Source organism: Prionailurus viverrinus, chromosome E2, assembly GCF_022837055.1.
Source record: "Prionailurus viverrinus isolate Anna chromosome E2, UM_Priviv_1.0, whole genome shotgun sequence".
Lineage (NCBI taxonomy): Eukaryota > Metazoa > Chordata > Mammalia > Carnivora > Felidae > Prionailurus > Prionailurus viverrinus.
Window position 1 is genome coordinate 43,834,586 of NC_062575.1, and position 21,586 is coordinate 43,856,171.

At 42.8% G+C, this 21,586-nt stretch overlaps 1 protein-coding gene across 4 annotated transcripts in view; it reads left to right on the forward strand.

The window, feature by feature from the left end:
• Window positions 1-1,544: 1,544 nt before the first annotated feature.
• The window catches only part of GARRE1 (granule associated Rac and RHOG effector 1), an 83,565-nt gene continuing 63,523 nt past the window's right edge, over window positions 1,545-21,586 (forward strand). Inside the window, exons 1-2 of one of the 4 annotated variants that reach the window (XM_047835435.1) lie at window positions 1,545-1,596; window positions 19,509-19,562. The gene's annotated coding sequence lies outside the window, so the exon portion shown is untranslated. Of the gene's footprint in view, window positions 1,597-8,380; window positions 8,405-19,508; window positions 19,563-21,586 lie in introns of those variants that run through there. The other 3 variants (XM_047835436.1, XM_047835437.1, XM_047835439.1) reach the window with 3 other exon arrangements.

Here is a 21,586-nt window from a genome sequence, read left to right on the forward strand (position 1 = left end):
ATAAGAAAAATGTGGAGGCCCTGATCTAAATCAGAATTGTTTTTTGCTTGGACAATTGAAATAGTTTCCTGATAGCTAGCTATCTAAAATATACATACAATTCACAATTTTAACCATTTTTAATTGTATAGTTTTGGGGTGGTTGTGCACTATCACCACATCCATCTCCAGAAGTTTTCATCTTCCAAAACTGAAACTCTATACCCGTTAAATACAAACTCCCCATGCTCCCCTCGCCCTATTCCCTGGCAACTACCATTCTACTTCCTGTCTCTATGAGCTTGCTTATTCTAGGTATCTCCTATAAGTAGAATTATAAAATATTTGTCCTTTTGTGAGTGGCTTATTTATTAGCATAATGCTTCATGGTTCATACATTTGTAGCATGTCAGAATTTCCTTCCTTTTTAAGGCTGAATAGTACTCCATTGCATGGATATACCACATTTTATCTACTCATCCATCAACGGACACTTGGGCTGCTTCCACTTTTTTGACTAATATGAAAAAGGCTGCTATGAACATGGGTGTAGAAATCTACATCCCCTTTTGCCTCCCCCTCTATAGTCCTTCTCTGCAACTGTAGTCCAGGCAATCCCTTTATTTTATTTATTTATTTTTTTTATTTATTTTTGGGACAGAGAGAGACAGAGCATGAACGGGGGAGGGGCACCGAGAGAGGGAGACACAGAATCAGAAACAGGCTGCAGGCTCCGAGCCATCAGCCCAGAGCCCGACGCGGGGCTCGAACTCACGGACCGCGAGATCGTGACCTGGCTGAAGTCGGGCGCTTAACCGACTGCGCCACCCAGGCGCCCCCAGGCAATCCCTTTAAACGCACAAGCATGGTAAAATCATCCCTCGCTTTAAATTTACTAGTTTCCCACTGCTCTCAGGCAAAATCTTACTATCCTAGTTTCTCGAACACACATTGAAGACGCCTGCTGTTTCTTCTGCCCTAACATGCTTTCCTCTCTGCTTCTCTAAGTTGTTTCTTCCTTCTCTCCTTTAGGACCTCAACTCCTGTTCTATTTCCTGGGCAAATAATTCCCTGATCACCCTCCTACACTAGGTCAGGGAACTCTCCCCCTCCCTCTTTCACTTTCCCCTCCTACCACTTGTCACAATTGGCACTATCTCATCGTGCGTATTTGTGGCAATTTTATTGTGTTTCCACTAGAGAATAAACCAATGAGAGTGAGGGCATTACCCTGTTCCTACAGTGCCTGTCAGGACGTGGCATCCAGTAAGCACTCATTATTTGAGTAATCTATTTCAATAATAAGTCTGTGAGGACGTAGCTAACCCCTCCCGCCCACAGGCCAAGCCACAGTGGAGGACAGGGGTGGCCCTGCAAGCTCCGGCCGACTGTCTTTAGCCCCCACCCTAGCGGTCCCACAGGGAGGTCCTCCGTGCCTGGGGTAGGAAGCTCAGGGCCGCCCCCTCCCGGCTCGCGCAGCGGGGATCAGCTCCGAGCCCCCGGGTCCGCCTCCACTCCGGCGTCCGCCTGGGGCGGGGGCGGGGCCGGCCTGGAGACGTCACTTCCGGTGTACACAGCCGGTCCGGGCGGTGTGCTGGGGGCCGGGGCGCGTCGCAGGTGAGGAACGGGCGCGAGCGGGCACTCCGTGGCGCAGGCGGGCGGGCTGGTGGGTGGCCGGTGGGCTGCGGGCCGGGACTGGCGACTGGACGAGCTCGCGGACAGCCGCTCCGCTCGGGGCCGCGGGGCGCGGGGCCGTGGGCTCCCGCCCCTTGCCCGTCCGCTGTGGAGGACGCCGGGCTCTGGGGGCGCTGGCCGGGCGGACGGAAGCCCGGAGGGGCCTCATGGCTCGTGCCCGGGACTGGGGGCGCCGGGGTACTCCGCAGACGCTGGACGGGAGGGGCGGGGGGCGCTCCCTCGGTCCCCCGGGGCCGGGGAGGTCGGGCTGGCGCCGGCGCCCGTTCCCGGAAGCCGGCGGAGCGGTCCGCGGAGGCACGGCGGCCTGTGGGAGTCCGGGGTCAGCCGAGACTGGCTGGGGACGCGGCCCTCACGCCGCCCCGCGGCTGCCTGGCCGGCTGCGCGCACCTTCGCGGCCGTGCGGGGCCACCGAGGGACAAGATTTTCCGGCCCCGCGGAGCCTGCTGGCGCAGTCGAGCCGGGGGAGGTTCTGCGGGGACCCGGCAGGGCTGGGGGCTGAAGGACCCACGCCTGTGGGGCGAGTGCAGGGTCAGGGGTGTGTCTTCCTGCTCCGCGCGGTGCGAGGAAAGAAGCACGCCTGGTTGGCATGATAAGAATTCTGTTCATACTCCTCACAAAATTTGCCAGGTGAACACTCAGGTTGGGGGACCCCGATTTGAAAAAAGCTTGTTCCCGCACCGTCACCCCTATTATGAAAGCAATTCATTCTCCTCACATTCAAGACAACACAAAAAGTGTTGTGACAATACTTTTTCAAATGACAGTCATCCGCCAGCCTGCCACTCAGTGACGATCATTGCTAACATTTTGGTTATGTCAGTAAATACAACGCATTTCACTTGTATTGTCACTTCTGTGGACTTGATTGCACACCGTAATTTAAAGCCCTGCTGGTACATAGGTAGATTGTTCCCAGTTGGTCACATCACGAGATAATTTTGCCAAAAGGAATCGTCTGATTGTTTTAGGATAAATTTACAAATGAGGTCAAAGGTAACCTTCGTGTAAAAAAAATCGGTTATATTTGTTTCCTTTATTGACAAGTTGGAAAAATTCTTCTCCGTCCCGGTGTTATAAAAACTTCCATTCATTTTGCTTCTCGTTTCATGGTTTTATTATGATTATTTTTTAAATTTCAGTTTAAAAATTGCTACTCAAAATTTCGTTTTGGTGTAAGATAGAAAATATTTTCCAAATGGTTAGTTGACCCAGTTTTATTGAATAAGCTATGACTGCCGTTTTATCATATTTTAGATCTGAAGTTCTCAGTATGTGTTTATAAGACACTACTCACAAATTTGATATGTAGATTTTGTGAAGACTGTTTTTAAATTTCGTTCACAGTATTTTTCTTTTTTCTTAATAATTTTTCCTTTACAAGGCTAGGAAATATTTCATGTTTAGGTGTGGTGTTTTTTTTTTTCTTTTCTTTTCTTTTTCTCTTTAAAAATGAAAAGTTTAGTTTATTGTTTCATTTGCTTTCTTGCTGACAGGATAACAAACTCCATATGAAGAGTTCAGGTTTGTTGTGGCAACTTTTCAGTCTGGCATTTGAGATTCTAATCTTCCTCTATTTTTGCACACGAATACGTAGGTTAGCATTGGAGACCAAGATAGAAAAGCTCTCAGATTCCCTTGGCAAGCCTTGATTTTTCAATCTAAAATTATCTCTGGATTTTTGGAAGACAGCATGTTTTAAGCATCCTTTAAAAAAAAAATTTAAACAAGTTGCATATGATTCTGCTGAAATCTTACTAAATGTTTATTCTATTTCAATCCCGGAGCCTAATACACCAGAAGCTTTATGTCAAGTGGTGCTTCCAAGACTGTAGGAAAATAATCGTATGTAAGAGCTAGTCGGCTGGGGCATCCCATGGGTTGGGTGTCCACTCTCTTTCTTTCCCTCCTGAGACTTCGTCCTTAGTGGAAAATGATGACCTTCCTCTCTGGACAAAGAATGTTGGTTTGAGTAAGGAATAGCTTTACTTTGGAGTTACGGTGGGGCCGGGGAAGGGGGGTGGGGGGGGTGCCTTTTTCTCTTAGTATAAGTTCACTAAGAGCCTGAATGAGTGAGGGGTTGTGTTTCAAATGTGTTTATCTCTATTGAAACTGCTCTTGAGGCCCAATCGATAGATGCAGTGGCTGCTGCTTACTCCTTTCCCTTGACCTTGACCATAAATATTTGGCATGGTAAGCCAGATTTTCGTGCTGTTGTCAGTCTCCTCTTGGTTGGCCTTTTTGACTTGGAGCTATTGTAGTCCTTTTCTTAAACTTTGTGACTGTGGTTTTTCACTTGTCTTTGTTGGTGCTCGTCCCACATCTGTCTATGAGCATTTTCCAAGGCCTAGCTTCATGACTCTACCTCTTTCCCCCCAAAACAGTGCTTCTTTGCACTCATCCAGTATGAGATCTAGGCAGAGAACCACTTCACCCCCTCACTCCTGTCTCCATACATTGACCCCAACTCAGACTTTACTGCAAGTCATTTCCGTACCTCCAACAGACCCCTGGTCATGTTCTCCAGTCTGTGCTTTCTCCAGGTGAGGGAGCCCTTCACTGCTTCCCAAGGTGGCCTGTCTTTCATGACTGTAAGGACCTATCTCATTCCATTTTCCTTCTTGATTGGAGTTGTATTTGCGGTTTGCTTTTTGTCCCTTTAACATGATTTAGATTTTGTATGTTTACTCTTAGGGACTTCAGACATAATCTGGTCCTACCCTGGATGAGAAAGATGAGACCCAGGGATTTTTTTTTATAAATTTTTTTTCTACGTTTTTTTTTTTTTTTTTTTTTTTAATTTTTATTTTTGGGACAGAGAGAGACAGAGCATGAACGAGGGAGGGGCAGAGAGAGAGGGAGCCACAGAATCAGAAACAGGCTCCAGGCTCTGAGCCATCAGCCCAGAGCCTGATGCAGGGCTGGAACTCACGGACCGGGAGATCGTGACCTGGCTGAAGTCAGACGCTTAACTGACTGCGCCACCCAGGTGCCCCAGACCCAGTGATTTTATTGATTAATTTAGTCAACTCACAGTTATGAAGTACTCACAGTGTGGGCCAGTTACTGTTGTGGAAAATTGGAATACAGAGCTGAAAGGCACAGCCTGAACAAGAAGGCCAAATAAGCAATTGCCATAAAGTGTCATAAGTGCCTAGAAGTGGGGGACACATGATAAGCTCCACCAGGTTTCAGAGATCTTGCCTGTCCTGTTCACTGCTATTATCTCCAGGACCTAGAACACAGTGTTCTGGGAACAATCAAGTGTTTGTTGAATGAATCAGTGATCATCTGTGAATGAAATGAGAATAAAAGAGCTATCTATAGAAAAGATGTAAACCAAGAGACATTTTTGTAAGTGTAGTTTGGAGAATTTCAGGGAAAACTTTAAGTTCAACCAAAATGACCCAGCTATAACCCCAAGAAGGCATGATTGGAATGTGTTTGTAGCCAGAATTGCTTAAACTTAATTTTGTATCCTCAGAAGAAAGACTGCATTTCTAGGAGAGGGTTGGGATGCCGTCTGTGGAAATTGGGGTGGTGAATCCAAGAGAGGAATTTGGTGATATGTCTGTAGGACTGCCTGGGGACTCTGGCCAGAGGAGCTGTGTGCAGTCCTTCAGTGAGCCTCTGCACCATCAAGCAGATGGGTGCATCTCTGTTGATGCCTCTACCCAGGAGAATCTTTCCCTTGCTTTGCTTCCATTCTCCTGATACCTTCTGATTAGAACATGGCTTCACATGGAGATTTCCTGCCAACAAGAGATTATGAATGGCTGAGAGCTCCATATGCAGACTGCTCGGATCAGATCCTGGTCTTGGGGTGCTAGCTAATCTCTGTTTGCCCTTCTGTAGAATGGGGATAATAGTAGTACTTTCCTTTTTGCTGCCTGGCATCTGGTAAGTGCTCAGTAAATATTAGCTTTCATGGGTATTTATAAACTTAGTAACTAGCCCTCTGGTTCGTACATAGTCATCTTTGAGTTTAGGTGACCTGAATCAGTTGCCCTGGACCAGCTTGCTCCTGGGTGCACTGACAAAACCTAGAACCAAAAGGGGTAGCCATGATAGATACAATTTTCCCAAACCGTTCCTCCAGAGAATCCACCTGCAGTTGTCAGGGAAGATTCCCTGGAGGATGGGCTTGAGCTGCATACTGTAGGAGAACGTTAGTTCGGCACCACAGTGAGGGGAAAGGACTTTTAGGGAGGGCCGTGACAGGCACAAAGGTGTAGAGGTGAGCAGGCTGAGGTATGTGAGCTGTAGAATTTTAGGGTAAAGGGTAGGCAGGTACGAATAAGGAAGTAGAGGGAAATGAGATTGGAGAGGAAAGTGGAGCCAGCTCTGGAAGAAACAATTAAGAACAATATGTAACTTATTGGGCACTAACAGTGTGTCAGGTATTATGTTAATCCCTTAGACTCACTGTGGTAGCCAGGTTTGGTGCCATGTGTCTTGTGTATATTACCTTGTTTAGTCTTTACAACAACCCCCTGAAGTAGAGAGGTATATTACAGGAGAAGTAACATGTGGAATGTCAGCTGGTTGGTCTCTGCCTGGTGGGTGATTCAGTCTGCACATCTCTGCAAGGCTAACACTTGGTATCTTTTGTACATTTAAAAGCCTTTGTGACTCATGTATTTCCTGATGAAGTCCACCCCCATCAAGATCCTCTGACTTTATGAACCATCTTGGGTTAAAATGTGAAAATATGTGTATCTTAGCATTGAATAAAAAAGGGTGTAGGTGCAGATATGCATCAAGCTTGGAGAAATGTCATTCAGTGAAAAAGGCAAGATGCAGAACACTGTATTTGGGCCCATTTGTGTAAAAAAAAAAGAGAGAGAGAGAGAGAGGTACACATGAAATGTTTTGTTTTTTGTTTTTCTAAGTAGGCTTCATGCCCAGCACCGAGCCCAACATGGGGCTTGAACTCATAAGCCTGAGATCAAGACCTGAGCTGAGATCAAGAGTCGGATTCTTAACTGACTGAACCATCCAGGCGCCCCATGAAATAGGTTTCTAAGTGTAGAAAAAAATTCCTGGAATGATAGAAAAGAAACAGTGGTTGCGTTTGGGATGAAGCCCAAGAAATCTAGGCTGTTAGACTGAACTAGCTTTTTCTCACATACTCTTTTGTGTGATTTCCTTTTCACTGTATATGTGTATTATATTTTCAATTAAAAGTTAATAAAAGCAAATTTTTAAATGTTTGCCATGTATGTAGCAGTCATTAAGAGGGGGAATGTAGCATAGATGTTGAGAACAAGGACTCTATCCAGACTGCTTGGGTTCCGTTCCTGCCTCTGCCACTTACTAGTCATTAATCTCTAAGTCACACAGCCTCTGTTTTCCCCATTTTACCCTGTCTGAAAATGGGAGAGGCAGCATTAGCTATCTCCCGGAGTTACAGTGAGGTGTAAATGAGTCAGTACTTGTGAAGTCCTTAGAGCAGTTCCTGACCGATGTGTTTTGTGGTGGTGGTGGTGGTGGTGGTGGTGTGGCCTTGTGGCCTTGTACTGTGCACTGCGGTGCATGTGAAGATGGGGCCACCCTGTTGCTGCGCACTTGCAGTTCATGCAGAAAGGGAAGCTAACAAAAAGCAATGGCAGTGGAGGCTGCAGGAGCTCACGACAGGCTCTGGGAACTGAAGGGGCCCACAATGGTTTCATCCAAACAGTGGATCTTAAATACGGGCAACTGCTAGAAAAAGTGAAATGAGAGAAAAGGGAACACAGGGACTTGTTTCAAGGGTGATCTGTGCCCTAGACAGACAGAGAAATGAGACAGGCAGGAGGCTGAAGGGAGCCTGAAATTGGGATACAGCGTGTGATGGCAGGTCGTCATTATATGGCCGAGTTTTTCTTAGCAGGTATAAAATAATGATATGATTTATAAATGACATCCTAGGTTTGATGAAATGTACCTTGATCTTTGAAATGGCCATGATGTAGGTGTTCCTGTGTAATTTATTTGATGAATCCCTTAATGCAGAATACGTGGGCTACTTCCAGGTGGATGCCTGTGGACAGTGCTGCCAGTGAGTGTCTTGGATACAGGCGTCTACATTTACTGAGTCTGTTTCTAGGATTCATTCCTAGATGCTATCACTTTTTTTTGTTGTTGTTAACTGTTTGACTATGTCCCTTGTGTCTGGGCCACAGTCTGATATGTGGTTTTTCAAATTGGTAGTTGCAAAGAGTGTTAATGGGGTAGTTTTTTGAGTGCAGAATTAGATCTAGATATTACCTGGAAAAAAATCTAAATTTTCATATTAGAAATAATTTTGGGATTAGGTGCTAGCAAGATGGTAATTACAATGGGGAACCTGGGAATCCCAGTCTTCCCCTACCCCACCCCCCAGGTCCTAGAGGTGGATGCCTGAGAGAACTGGCAGAGGAGAGCTGGCCTGGCTCCCAGACTCAAGTGCTGCAGGTTGCGGTAACCTGGTCAGGGAAGTCAAAAGTGGTCCCTCTCTCATGCTCCCAAAGACCTGTCCTGCCCCTGAGTCTCAGAGTAGCAGAGAATGCAGCCACATCCCTGTGCTTCATAATGTGAGTCAGTCCCCCTCTTCAGCCTAGTCCTGGCTCATCGTCCTTCAGCTAGGGGCCGAAGGGAAGGGAGTGGTGAGCAGGGAAATGGGAGGAGCCTTGACCTTCCCTCTGAAGGACACAGGGCAGCCCTCTTAGTTTGTTGCCAGGACTTTGAGAGTTGGGGCCAGAGCAGCAGGAAGGTAAGTACTATTTTTGAAAAATATTGTAACTGTGGTATTTTGAGGAGGAAAAGTTTGCTTTTTTCACTGACAGTAGGGCAGTATGAAGAATTTCACTAGAAGATAAAATGCTTCCTTCTGACTGGTGCCCAGCCTCTTTCCGAGCGGATAGCTGCAGTTCCTGAGTGAGACTCAAGCTGTGCCAGGTACTGTGGTTTATGGATTTAGGCCTCCCCACTGGACTGAAGAAACTGAGGCATAGAGTTCAAAGAAACTGAGGCGTAGATTAGTAAGTGCCATTCACTCAACTGATAATTACTGAGAACAAAGATGCATATCTAGGTCAGTCTGACTCCCAAACCCATACAGATAATGACTTGCACTTTGTCAGTGCCTGTTTCCAGGAAATCTCTTTGTATTGGAGCATCTTACCTACAAGGTAAAAGCATGAGCTTTTTCTCCCATTAGGTTGGAAGCTCCTCAAGTACAGGAATTGTGTCTGTTTCATTCATCACTGTATCCCCAGTGCCTGGAGCGGTGTCGTGCACATAGTAGGGCCTCAGTAAATGCTCGAGTATGTGAGGGCTCATGGCCTGGAGAAATGGCGGAGCCTGGAAGTCAGTCTGGTAGTAAGCCACTGCAGGCCTGCTCTACCGCTGTCTTCCCTGCCTGGGGAGAATGGGAGGGATGGAGAGGAGGCTTCTTAAATGTCCTCACTGCTAATTATTTGACCTGCTGGGATTTTGTGAGGTAGAATGGGGTCCCTCTGCCTTGACTCTGACTTGTGGTTCTTTTTGAGAGTTGGGAAGGCTTGCTGGGTGTGCAGAATTGAAGGCAGTGTTCCCAGCTTGGAGGCAGGAGCTGGGTAATTGTCCACTGATAAAATTTTTCAAGGGTGCCTTAAATTTTCAGAAACGGTCCTGAATCTGAAGCATATTTATCTAAAATCTGTGTAATTCCTCTCCATAGTAAGAGAAATAATTTATAGATTACAGTTTGATTTACCCATTTGTATATGAGTTTCTTGATAAATACTTGTTTTTCCCCATTTGAGGTTAATTTTAAATAGGTTCCACAGTGCAAATTGTTAAGAATGAGTAGCACTATTAAGTTTTCTTAAATAACTTTCTAATGGGTACATCAATTTTCATTAGTTCAGCTTGCTTTTATGTTAGGAAACTTTGCGAATAACAACTGCTAAAACTAGGCTCAAACAGAGCTGAGTGGATCAAGGCTTTTTCACGTAATATACTAATAAAAATAAACTAGAGGTTTTTAATAGATGTAGATTTGGGGGACCGTTTTAACAATTTGGGTTCAAAAAATTACATCAGTGTTTGTGTTTTTTAAAAAATGATTGACTTTAGTCAACTATACTTCAGTTCAGAAAAAAGATGGACTTTAGGTCATTCTCCTTGACTTATACCCGAATTTCTGTCATTGGCAAAATTTGTTGTTGTGAATGTTTTCATAGTGCTCAGCTGCATTTGATGTGAAAAAATTTTTTTCAATACTTTTTATTTATTTATTTTTTTTTTAATTTTTTTTTCAATACTTTTTATTTAAAAAAATTATTTAATGTTTATTTATTTTGAGAGAGAGCATGTGCAAGCAGGGTAGGGGCAGAGGGATATGTAGAGAGAATCCCCAAGCGGGCTCAGTGCTGCCAGCATGGAGCCAGATGCAGGACTCAAACTCATGAACCGTGAGATCATGACCTGGGTCAAAATCAAGAGTTGGTCGCTTAACCGACTGAGCCACCCAGGTGCCCCTGATGTGAAAAATTTTAATGGTCCAAAACCATTTTAGTTTATAAATAAAAACCTGGTTTTACCTGAGCAGACTTTCTCAGAAGTTTCAGAGCTAACTGTATTTATCCTTTGGTGATGTGTGGTAGTTATTTGTAGATAAACCTTTTCTTGGCAAGGCTTTGCCAGCTGCCCCCACCCCCTGCTTTTCCTTCTTTTGAAGACTTCTGTTGAATAAAGTTTTTTTGGCTCAGAGTGTTCCTCTAATAAAATTCTTTCAAAATTTCTATCCTTGTTTTGTTTTAAAGGCAACAGCTTTTTGAGTTACTCTTTTGATTTTATAAGACTAAACACAAGTCTTAGGATACAGTAGGTTGATTTATTATGAAAAAATTCAATACCTAGCTAGATCTCTCCTCATGAGGACCCATAATGGATTTTTTTTCCCATTAAATTTTCACCATTTTTCTTGGTATGAAACTGAATATATGGTGATTACCATCCATTTCATTGACGTTTCTACTTATTCATATGCTGTTTACAAAAATAAATTAGTGTTGGGGCGCCTGGGTGCCTCAGTTGGTTGAGTGTCCAACTCTTGGTTTCGACTCAAGTCATGATCTCACAGTTCATGGGATCAAGCCCCATGTCAGCTCTGTGCTAACAGTGCTGAGTCGGTGTGGGATTTTCTCTCTCTCTCCCCCCCTCTCTGCCTCTCCTGCACTCTCTTTCTCAAAATAAATAAATAAGCTTAAAAAAAATAAACTAGTCTTTGATCTTCCTTTCTCTCCCCACCCCCAAAATACCCTCAATTTAAGCAAAATTGCCCTTCATCTATATGACTATGTAACACATTTGGCCTTTTTTCTTTTTTCTTTTTTCTTTTTTTTTTTTTTTTTTTTTTGCCTGTGCTATTTTGAAACTGAATTTCAACTCTGTTGACTTTATGGTTAGAAAATTTTTTTCTTCTGCTTAAATTATCAGTTGTTTGTAGATTACTAAATAAAAAAAGCTCTTCAGACCCACTAATGACAACTTGCTTTGTTATTGTAGAGGAATGTCCTGTTTTGTGGTGATAAATGTTACAGTGTTACAGAGCAAGTGTCAGGACAGGAGATAGTCAGACATCACCGTCTGGAGACAGTTAGTTCCCCTCTTAGACCAGAAGCTCCTGACCACAGGCACTGATATCCTGGGTTCCTGGAACACTCAGGCACCATTCACACACAGGGTTCAAGGTGTTGCTGTGGGATGGGTATAGTAACATCTTTATTTTAACTATTGTAAATTCGAACATTGATTAGAGTTTCTATTTAGTAGGGGTTTTTTTTCCTATGTCCTTGAGTTTTCATAGCTCACTTTAGGATACATGAATTTCGGATTTTGTCAACTGATCAGTTATTCAGTAAGTTTTTGTTTTGCATTAACAGTAGTTTTAGTAGTCATTTCTTGAACAGAAAAAAAAAAATAATCTTGGCCTCCTTAAAACTTTTTCACTGACATGTTTTACTCTGATAGAACTTTAATGTTTCTGGAGTTTTTGCATGATTCTTTAAATTAACATTCTTTAACTAATTAACATTAGTTCCATGGAAACTGTGTCCGTATAATAGGCTAGTGTTCAGTTTTGCACATATTTTTATTTGGGGGCAGTCTCCTGGGCACAGAAATAATCTGGGCTTGGTGGACCCAGAAGTGTCACTTCCTTTCCTCTGGCTTTGGCTCTCCGTGCCTGCCTTTCCATTTTGATGTTTTAATGATACCCTCCCTGCTCAGTGATTTGTGTTCAGGAAGCTAGGCAGTGATTACTTTTGTTTCTGCTTTGCGAACTTCCTCCCCCACTTCCTATTTTTACCGAGCAACTACAGGAAATGAGGCAGCTCCTGGCTGGCTGCTGCTAAGCACTGATTTGGGGTGGCAGAGGACAAGGCCTTAGGGCCTGAGCCATTTAAAACATTTTCCACCTTAGTCTTTTCGCTACCTCTTTCCTGTAGGAATCACAGGAACCTGATTTTATGATTGGGTTGAGATGATGACGTGTCCTCCTTACCCTTGGTGTGGCGTGGTGTTGCTCAGTAGGAGGGCAGCACTTCTGTGCAGTAGGTGAGAGGTTTTCTCCATTATAACAGTAGGAGCGGGACGTCGTGGCCCAGCTGCTGTCCTGGGTGAACAGTCCGGCAGAAGCAGAGGGTGGGCTGAAGGGACCTGTTCCAAGTAAGGCTGGAAAGGTGGGTTCTGGTCACTTAGTGGGAGCCTTGACTGGCAGGCTCGGAGGGGACTAAAGAGCCCTGTCTGCTCTCTGAGATCTTTGAAGAGTGCCTCAGCCTTTGTGGTGTTCTCCTTCCCCTGAACTCATAATGGTGTTTGTTTTTTAAGCCACTGTTTAGCATTTACCCACTTGTTTTCCCATGATAACTCTTACTGTATTGTGGACCTGTGATAGCTTAACTTATGTAGGAAGTGTGTATCCTCTTCCCAGAGAGAAGTAACTTTTTACACATTAGGTAACTTGAACACGGAAGGTGGACATCTTGGGTTGGGTAATTGTCTTTGGATGAACAAGGGAGATGCCCTGTGCATCATAGGATAGTTAGCATTTCTGGCCTCTACCCCCTAGCACTTGCCCCAGTTGTGATGACCAAAAAATGTTTCCAGACATTGCCAAATGTCCCCTGAGGTGGGTGTATGTGTGTGTATGTGTGTGAAGTATCCTCTCCTCCACTTGTTGAGAACCACTGTGTTAAAGGATTGAATGCTGACTTCTACTTTTGCAAAATGGAATAAAATACAATGTTGGGTTCCAACGCTGAGGTACATCTTCCCTTCTGCGTACTTCAGTTGAAAGAGCTGGGTCTGAGCATCTGACAGCTTGGCTTCTGGTCCTCACGGCAAGCATTCTCTCTCAGTCCTGTCTTGCTTGCTCCAGAAGACTACTGCATGTATAAAGAAGAAAATGAGAGGCATTTAGAGGCTACTGCATGTAGCAGTAACAATAGCTAACATTTATGGAGCAGTTGCTGTAGACCAGGTGAACAGAATTGGTGGGATGGAATGTAAGGGATAGAAAGCAAAGGGACCAGGACAGGGCCCACGTGGGGCAACATCTTGGGTTTAGGCTCATGGCTGGAGGTGCCTTTAACCAAGACAGTAAATACAGCGGGAGGAGCAGGGAGTGGAAGGATGACTAAGTATAGTTTGAAGGACCTGAGGAGATGTCTTATGGGTCTAGTCCTGGGAGGGAGAGAGAGAGAGAGGGAGAGAGAGGGAGAGAGGGGTCTTGACCAGAGTTGAATGTGGGTGTCATCAAGAATAGATATGGGTGTGATCTCCTAAAGAGAAATCTCTTTACTTTTCATTACTCCAGCTCAACTTCCTGTCACTTCCAAGACTACAGCTTTAAGCCATATTCTCTAAGAGTGATAAACAGAATGTTGCTGTCTAGATATTTGACAGAGGTGGGATAGTGCGGTGGAGAGCTCCGCCTCTGGCAGCAGACTGCCAGGCCCCAAACCCAGTTCTCTTGGTGACTCCTACCTTAGCCATGTGGCAAGAACTTGAAAAACTCACTTAACCTCTTTAGATGCTTCACCTACCTCACAGGGTCATGGAGAGAATTAAATTAGATAATAACATGTAAAGTGCATAGCACAAAGCCTAGTATTGAATACCCACTTGGTTCATGTCAGCTGTTTTTATTTTAGGGTTCTAGCAAGGATTAAATGAGATTATGTAGCTAAAGCTTGGTTTAATGCTTGACAGATTGTCGGCGCTTGATAAATGGTTTGTTTTGTTGAGGAGTGCTTGTGTGAACATGACATGTCATCGGTAGTTGTGTTTTTGTTTTTTGTTGTTTTTTTTTTTTAAGCAGAGCCTTATTTCTAGCACTTAACCACTGCCTCTGTGGGCAGCAACACTGACTGTATAAAAATCACCATTAAATAAATACTGAGGATGTACTGATCATTCATCAAATACCTGTTGAATGTTTACAGTGTACTTAGCACTCTTGAATATCTTGAATGAGCTCCATGATCCCGAGCGTTGGAGGTGGCAGGGAAACACGCAAACTGGTAGTGTGATGCAGTATGTTACAATACAGTAAAGATAATGCTAAGACGTGGCCAAAAACAGTGTGTTACAGTAGCACACAGAGGGACTCCTAGCTCACTTTTTGCCAAGGTGGCTTCCCAGAGGAGGTGATTTCTAAGTTAGACATCCAAGAGAAGTGAGTATAAACCAGGAGAGCTTTCCAGGCAGAGGGAACTGAGCACGTAGATGGTAAGAGGGAAGATGGCACAAGCAAGACCTGGACAGTGGTGGGCAGTGGGGTGGGGGAAGACAGCTGGGAAGCGTTGTGGACAGCCATAACTGATGTCAAGCAGCAGAGTAGATAATTAAATTGGCTCTAAAACAGTGACACAGCAACCAGAATGGAGCAGTCCAGGAGTTTGGAAGGAGGTTCCTGTGTAATTCCAGCAAGAGGAAAAGAAGATCAGAACTCTGGATCGGCAATAAAGATTGAAGAGAAAAGACTTGAGAGCTATTAAGGAGGCAGGAAGGGTACGACTAAATGATTAAGTAGCTGTAGAGGGGAGTGAGGAGTAGAGGATAGCACCCAGGCGTCTGGCTCACAGGTGGAGATGGTGGATCCAGTAGGTAGGCGGTGATGACGTTCACTAAGACAGGAAAGGAGCGATGGAAGACGGGGAGGGTTGTTTGTGGGCACTTGATTTGAGGACCTGTCCGGAAGGTTGTTGAATATTTGGGATCAGGAGCACAGGAGAAAGATCTGGGCTAGAGAGATGGATTTGGGGATCCTCCCAGGGAGAATATGTTGATAATAGCAACAGACAAGGCACAGCATAGAACTCTGGGGGAACCATAGTGCTTCAGGTCTGTCAGGGGACGAGTGGCTCAAAGAGGCCACTAAGAATGGCCAGGGGGACAGGAGTGGAGCTTAGGAGAGCTAACATCTCCTCAGTCAGCATTGCCTCACTCTTCTTAGTGTGATAACAGATAAGGGGAGCCAAAAAAAGTAGAGTCCTAGGACTCAGAGAACAAAGAACTGAATCTTTCGGGCATTTTCTCTTGCCTGGATAGATATTTTAAATTCATGAATGTTGAGAATAAAATTCTTCAAAGCATTTTTCTGGAGTGCATTTCTAAATATGGCTTGTGTCATTCTGAACTGACAAAAAACATGGAAATGATTGGGCTTTGAACTTCACAGACAATAACTTCACTAGTCTCCCTGAAGAATTTCCTGTGGCGTCTCCACATTATCAAGGGTAGATTTAGATTTACATTGTTACAGACTGGAGAGGAGAGAAAATATTCTGTATTTTTTTCTTTGAAGAGGGAATTGTTTATGGAGTGGTTCATGTTTTTTTTTTTTTTTCTTTTATAACAGCTTTATTGAAATATAACTCACATACTCTATAATTCGTCCATTTAAAATATATGATTCAGTGATTTTTAGTACATTCAGAATTCTACAGCCACCACCATAATCAATTTTAGAATGTTTTTATCACTCTAAAAAGAAACCCTGTACCCATTAGCATTCATTCCTTATTCTTCTCATCCCCCAGCCCTAGGCAACCATTAATCTACTTTCTGTTTCAATGGATCCGTCTATCCTGGATGTTTCATATTAATGCAGTCCTGTAGTATGTGGCCTTTTGTGTCTGTCTGCTTTCACTTAGCATAACGTTTTCAAGGCACATACGTGTTGTAGCGTGTATCAATGTTTCATTCCTTTTTATGCCTGAATAATATCCCATTGGATGGCTGCTAAATTACATCTTCTTTGTTCATTCATCAGTTGATAGACATTTGGGTTGTTCCCACGTTTTTACGATTATGAATAGTAAACTTCATATACAGGTTTTTTGCGTAGACATGTTTTTCATTTCTCTTAGGTGTATACGTAGGTGTGGAATTGCTCGGTTATGTGGTAATTCTATTTTTAACCTTTTGAAGTACTGCCAGACTGCTTTCCAGAGTATCTGCACATTTTGCATTCCCACAAGCAGTATATGAGGAGTCCAGTTTCTCCACATCCTCACCAGCACTTGGTATTGTCTGTCTTTTTTATGAAAGCCATCTCAGTTGCTGTGAAGTGGTATCATGGTTTTAACTTGCATTTCCCTGATAGCTAATGATGCTGAGCATCTTTTTGTATGCTTATTGGCCATTTATATATCTTTTTCGAAAGGTTCATCTACGCTTGATCATTAATTTTGGCAAGTAAATTAAGTTGCAAAACCTGACACTGAAAGAACAGATGAACATATTTGACTACAGAAATTAGGTGTGCATGTGTGTGCGTGCACGTAGTGAAAGATGCTGTAAACAGATATAAAAGATAAAGGACAGGCTCCCCAGAGAAATCACCAGCACTGTACTCTCCACCCACCTGTCCTCTTCACTCTCCACCTGAGCTTGAGAAACAGAGTGTTTGATGATCCTGTTACCTAGCTGTGACTTTGGAAGTAGGGACCATTATCTCTGCCTTCTTCCCTGTAGCACTTAAGTACCCAGATACTGCCACCACTGCAGGTTTCTGTAGAACAGTGGCCTGACAAGTTAGAGAAGTAGCTTGCCACGTGGATGAACATGTTGAACCATGTATCAGAATTTCCTTCCTTTTTAGGCTTAATGATATCCCATTTTATGGTGGTACCAAATTTTGTTTACACTCATCCATTGATGGACATTCGTCTTATTTCCACCTTTTAGCTGTTATGAATAATGCTGCTATGAACGTCGGCATACAAACATCTGTTCAAGTTCTTGCTTTCACTTCTTTTGTTGTGTATATATCAAGAAGTGAAATTGTTGGATCTTACGGTAATTATACATTTAATTTTTTGAGGCACCATCGTACTGTTTCCACAGCGACAGTACCGTTTTATATACCCACTGGTGATGCCTAGGGTTCCAATTTTTCAATATCCTTGAGAACATGTTATTTTCTGTGTGTTTTTTTTCTTTTTATAATAGCCACCCTAATGGATTTGTGGTGGTATGTCATTGTGGTTTTGATTTGCAGTTTCCTGATGATCAGTAATGTTGAGCATCTTTTCATGTGTTTGTTAGCCATTTGTTTATTTCTAATCACGTCCTTTGCCCGTATTAAAACTGGATTGTTTGGTTTGGGGTTTTTGTTTTTGTTTCTGTTTTGTTTTTTATTTTGAGTTGTATGTAGTTCTTATATATCCTGGATATTAATCCCCTTTCAGAGGTATAATTTACATACATTTTCTCTCATTCTGTGGGTTGCCTTTTCACTCTGTTGATAGTGTCCTTTGATGCACAATAGTTTTAATTTTGATGAGTTCAGTTTGTCTGTTTTTTTCTTTTGTTGCCTATGCTTCGGTGTTTTATCCAGGAAGTCATTGCCAAGTCCAAGCTCATTAATTTTTATATATTTAATGAATTTTGCTCTAGGAGAGTATGTATTTATTTATTTAGTATACTTAAATTGTCCCATTATTGGCCATTAATAGAGCTTATTCTTCAGGTTGAGTCTGAGTCCTTTTGACAGGAGTCACATTAGAAGAATTCCTTGCTGCCTGGCCTGATAAGAATTCCTGGCTTATCTTTTTTGTTTCTGACCCCAGATCTAGAATCAGCCATTTCTTTAAGGAGCTCTGGTTTTGGGGGTGGGAAGTAGTATTAGGGACATTCATTACAACTGAGATGTGAATCCTCCTAGGTCTTTTTAGTAAAGTAAACATGTATATTTTGGAAAGAAAAAGGTAAATCATGATTTCAGGCTAATATCTCAAAATCAGATGAATCGTTAAAGGATTTTTGTTTCTTTGATTTTATATTTGTGTCTGTTCTCCTTCGTTGGCAGTAACACCAAAGAGTTACAGTAAAAATACTGTTTTCAACTTGAAATAATCCTTCTCTGTGTGGTTATGCCACACTATTTGATAGTTTAGGTTCATTTTTTTTTTTTTTTTTTTTTTTTTAGGGATTGTTTTCTTTTTGATTTACTTTTCTTTTTTTAGTTGTACAAAATATTTACTTAGTTCTAAAGATAAAACTATAAAGCAAGGTAGATTGAGAGAATGAACGGCTTTCTTCCATGCCCTTGTTTACTCTGTACCACATAGGTAACATTTTTATTGGTTTTTGATTTATTCTTCTATTGCTTATACATAAGCAAATGTGTGTGCATACCTCCTGCACCCTACTCCACTCTCATTTTATTTTTCCCTTGTTTTTCATCTTAGCAATCATATTTCTTATTTTCAAGAATTCTTCCTTCTGCCTCCTTTATGGTTTGCTTGCTTTTGTTTTAAGGGTACATTATCTGATATCTCTCTAAGGATACCAGTTAAAATTTCTTTTCAGGGACAAAATCTATGTTTCTTCTGGAGTCCAATCCGCTTTTCATCCTAGGTGTCCTTTTGTGTCCTCTGGTTGTTAGGGGTTTTTTGTTTTTTGTGTTTGTTTTTCGTTTTGTTTTTTTAAGTCTACTGTCTGATGATCCTTATCAGTGAAGAACTGGGTTGATGATATATATAGGTAATTGAGAAAAGGTTCCTGTTTTTCCAGCAGTCCTTTTGCCATAGGAGGAGTTAGCTGATTAAGTGACCAACCATCAGAAGAATGGAGATCAAGTTGATGAACCTATTTCCCACTCCTTACTTCTGTACCTGCTGACTCAAAGCCAGGTGTTTATACAGCTCCTCCAGGAAAAAAGGCTCTGTCCCTCTGCCCGCCTTTGGCTCTGCGTGTTCTGGGAAGTGTTTAGCTCGGCTGTGGTCTGTTGTATCATATAATTCCCTCTGCCTTCTCTTCATCTTCTGGAAAGTGGCCAGCATTTAAATAGACTATATCCCTCAGCCCTACTCATCACTGTTGTGTTGTGATTCCCTTGTCAATGTCTTTATGGTTACTTCATTAGGATCTGGGGCCAGTGGGAAGGTAAGTATGTGTGCCTATTTATTTAGCCCATCATTCTGAAGTGAAGCTACTTTGTGCCATACCGTTGCAGACAACAGGACTGCTTTTTACTCCCATTTCTCTGCTGGCTAATGACTGAAATGGATTTATAATTATTCTCTGTATTCCCAAATCATAGCTATCACATCGTTGAAACATGTGGTGCCTCCTGCCCTAGGATACGTAGATTTCTACTTAGTTCCGGGGTTGGGACCTTTCCAGGACTTTTGTCTGTACTTTTCTCCAGACGAACAGAGATAACAAGGCCTGCCTACTCTCACTTATTGTATGGGAATGACAATAACAAGTTCATCATTTAGTGCTCAGTATGTGCCAGGTGTCATTCTATGTGCTTTATGTGTATAAACTCATTTAACTTCATAACAGTAGTTACTGTTATTATCCCTATCTTACAGATGATGAAACTGAGGCACAGAGAGGTTAAAGAACTTGCCAAGGTCACATAGCTGGTAAGTGGCAGAGCCAGGATCCCACCCAGTTAGTCGGTCCCTAAGGTCACTCTCTTATCCACTGTACTCTCTATAAAGGGAAGCTTTTCAGATTTTCTCAGGCTGACCAAACCATTTTTGATATCAGGAGTATAAGAAAACTCTTTTTATACTTTGTCTAGTTTCAAGCATGTTCTTTGTTATTGTTTGAAATAGAAATTGCTGATGACTTTGATTGCAGAAAGGAAGGTTTTAAATGACATAATCAGGTCTGGGTTCAATTTTAATCTATTGAGAATTTAGCAAACTACTGTGGTGTTGAAAAAACGTGACTTATCTACTAAAATGTCCTCTTCAGCTATGTGTTTGTAAATCTTGGGCATCATTAAAACTTATGAATAAAATACTTAAATCTTACAAGTCTTGGCTACAACTAACTACTGAGGTCTTTCACAATGTATATTGACTTCCACAATGCATATGAATAATGGATTCATAAGTGATTAATATTTTCCCAGTGAAAATTCTTTGTAAGAAAATACAGAAATGTCCTGAAATAGATTGAACATATTTTAGCCCTTCAGGCAGATAAATATGGGGTGAAAGCATTAGAAAAACATTAAGCGTTGAGAAGAATTTTATGTAAAAAATAACAAAAGGGATATATCCAGGTGCTTCTGTGCATGTCTGTGTGCATTTTATACTTTTTATTGTGGAAATGTTCAGTCATACACAACAGTAGAGCAAATGGTTGATGGATCTCAGGTACCCATCACCCATCCAACAGTATTTTGTCAGGGGATGTTATCACTGCCGTGAAGACAACTCCTTAAATGGATGTCACCACCTTTCCTGCTTCTTAGCTCTTGGCAAAATCCTGTTTGAAAACGATAGAACCTGAGTGTTATTTCAATTCCATCATATTTCCTTGAATTCAACACTGTCTAGTTTTATTATAGCAAAGATCAGCACAGGAACAAACAGATCTGTTAAGAATAAGTAAAAGCCAGTTTTCATCTTTTTAAGGGGCTTGTGTGTTCTCTCTGCCTGGGGAAGAACCCACCTGACTGTGGGACTTAAGTGGTCTTGTTAGAAGGGATTATACACACAGGTTCTCACTGAGGCACGGGGAGTATGGAGGGCAGGTGGTTCTTCACCTAGGGCTCCAATTCCAAAACTGAAGGGAGACCTCAGTGTTTTGGATATGTGTTTGACTAGGAGTGTTTTTTCATCAGTTTCTCAAGAGTCTATGACCTTTCCCGTGCCCCCCCCCCCCATCTTCCACTCCCCAACTCCACATACATATACACAACACAAAACCATGTCCCGGAGCAGCCCATGTGGGAATCACCTGGCATCTGGAAAGCATCTTTGAGGACTCTGTGTTACCAAACAGCCTCTCCTGTGTGGGATCAAAATTGCATCCACCACCTAGTCAGAACTACACAACACCCAGCAAGGCTGGGTTGTCAGCCATGGCTGATGGTAATGCTTACCCAATATTCCATATGGGCCCCTACATTTCCCAGCCTCTCTTGTCATTACATTGGTACCATGTGACTAATTCTAGTCAGAGGGCCATGAGGGGAAGTGATGTGTGTTGCTTCCAGTGGGAAGTAGTGAAGAGTAGGTCTGAGTTCCTTTTTTTGTGCTGAGATGACTGGAAAACACAAGTTCTGATCGTGTCACGACAAGTTGAAGAAGGGCTGCCAGACCCATGCTGAACTTCATGTGAGCAAGAAATAAATCTGTCAGGTTAAGCCACTTGTTTCAGGATTTGTTGCTACAGCATAGCTTAATCTGTCTGCCGGTTGGAATAGTTCAGAACAGAACATTCACATATGTGTTCGGAGCTCTGAGAATCCACACACCCAAGTTTGATCCCGGCGCTCTATGGTCTAGTGCAGCTGTTCAGCATCCTGGGATTTTCCCCCTCATCTGTAAATTGAAGGGCTTAAATTAGATGATCTTTATGGACCCTTTTGGCACCGACGTTTCTAGATTCTGGTTAGCAGCATTTAAGTACAGCTTTCTAATGAAGTATG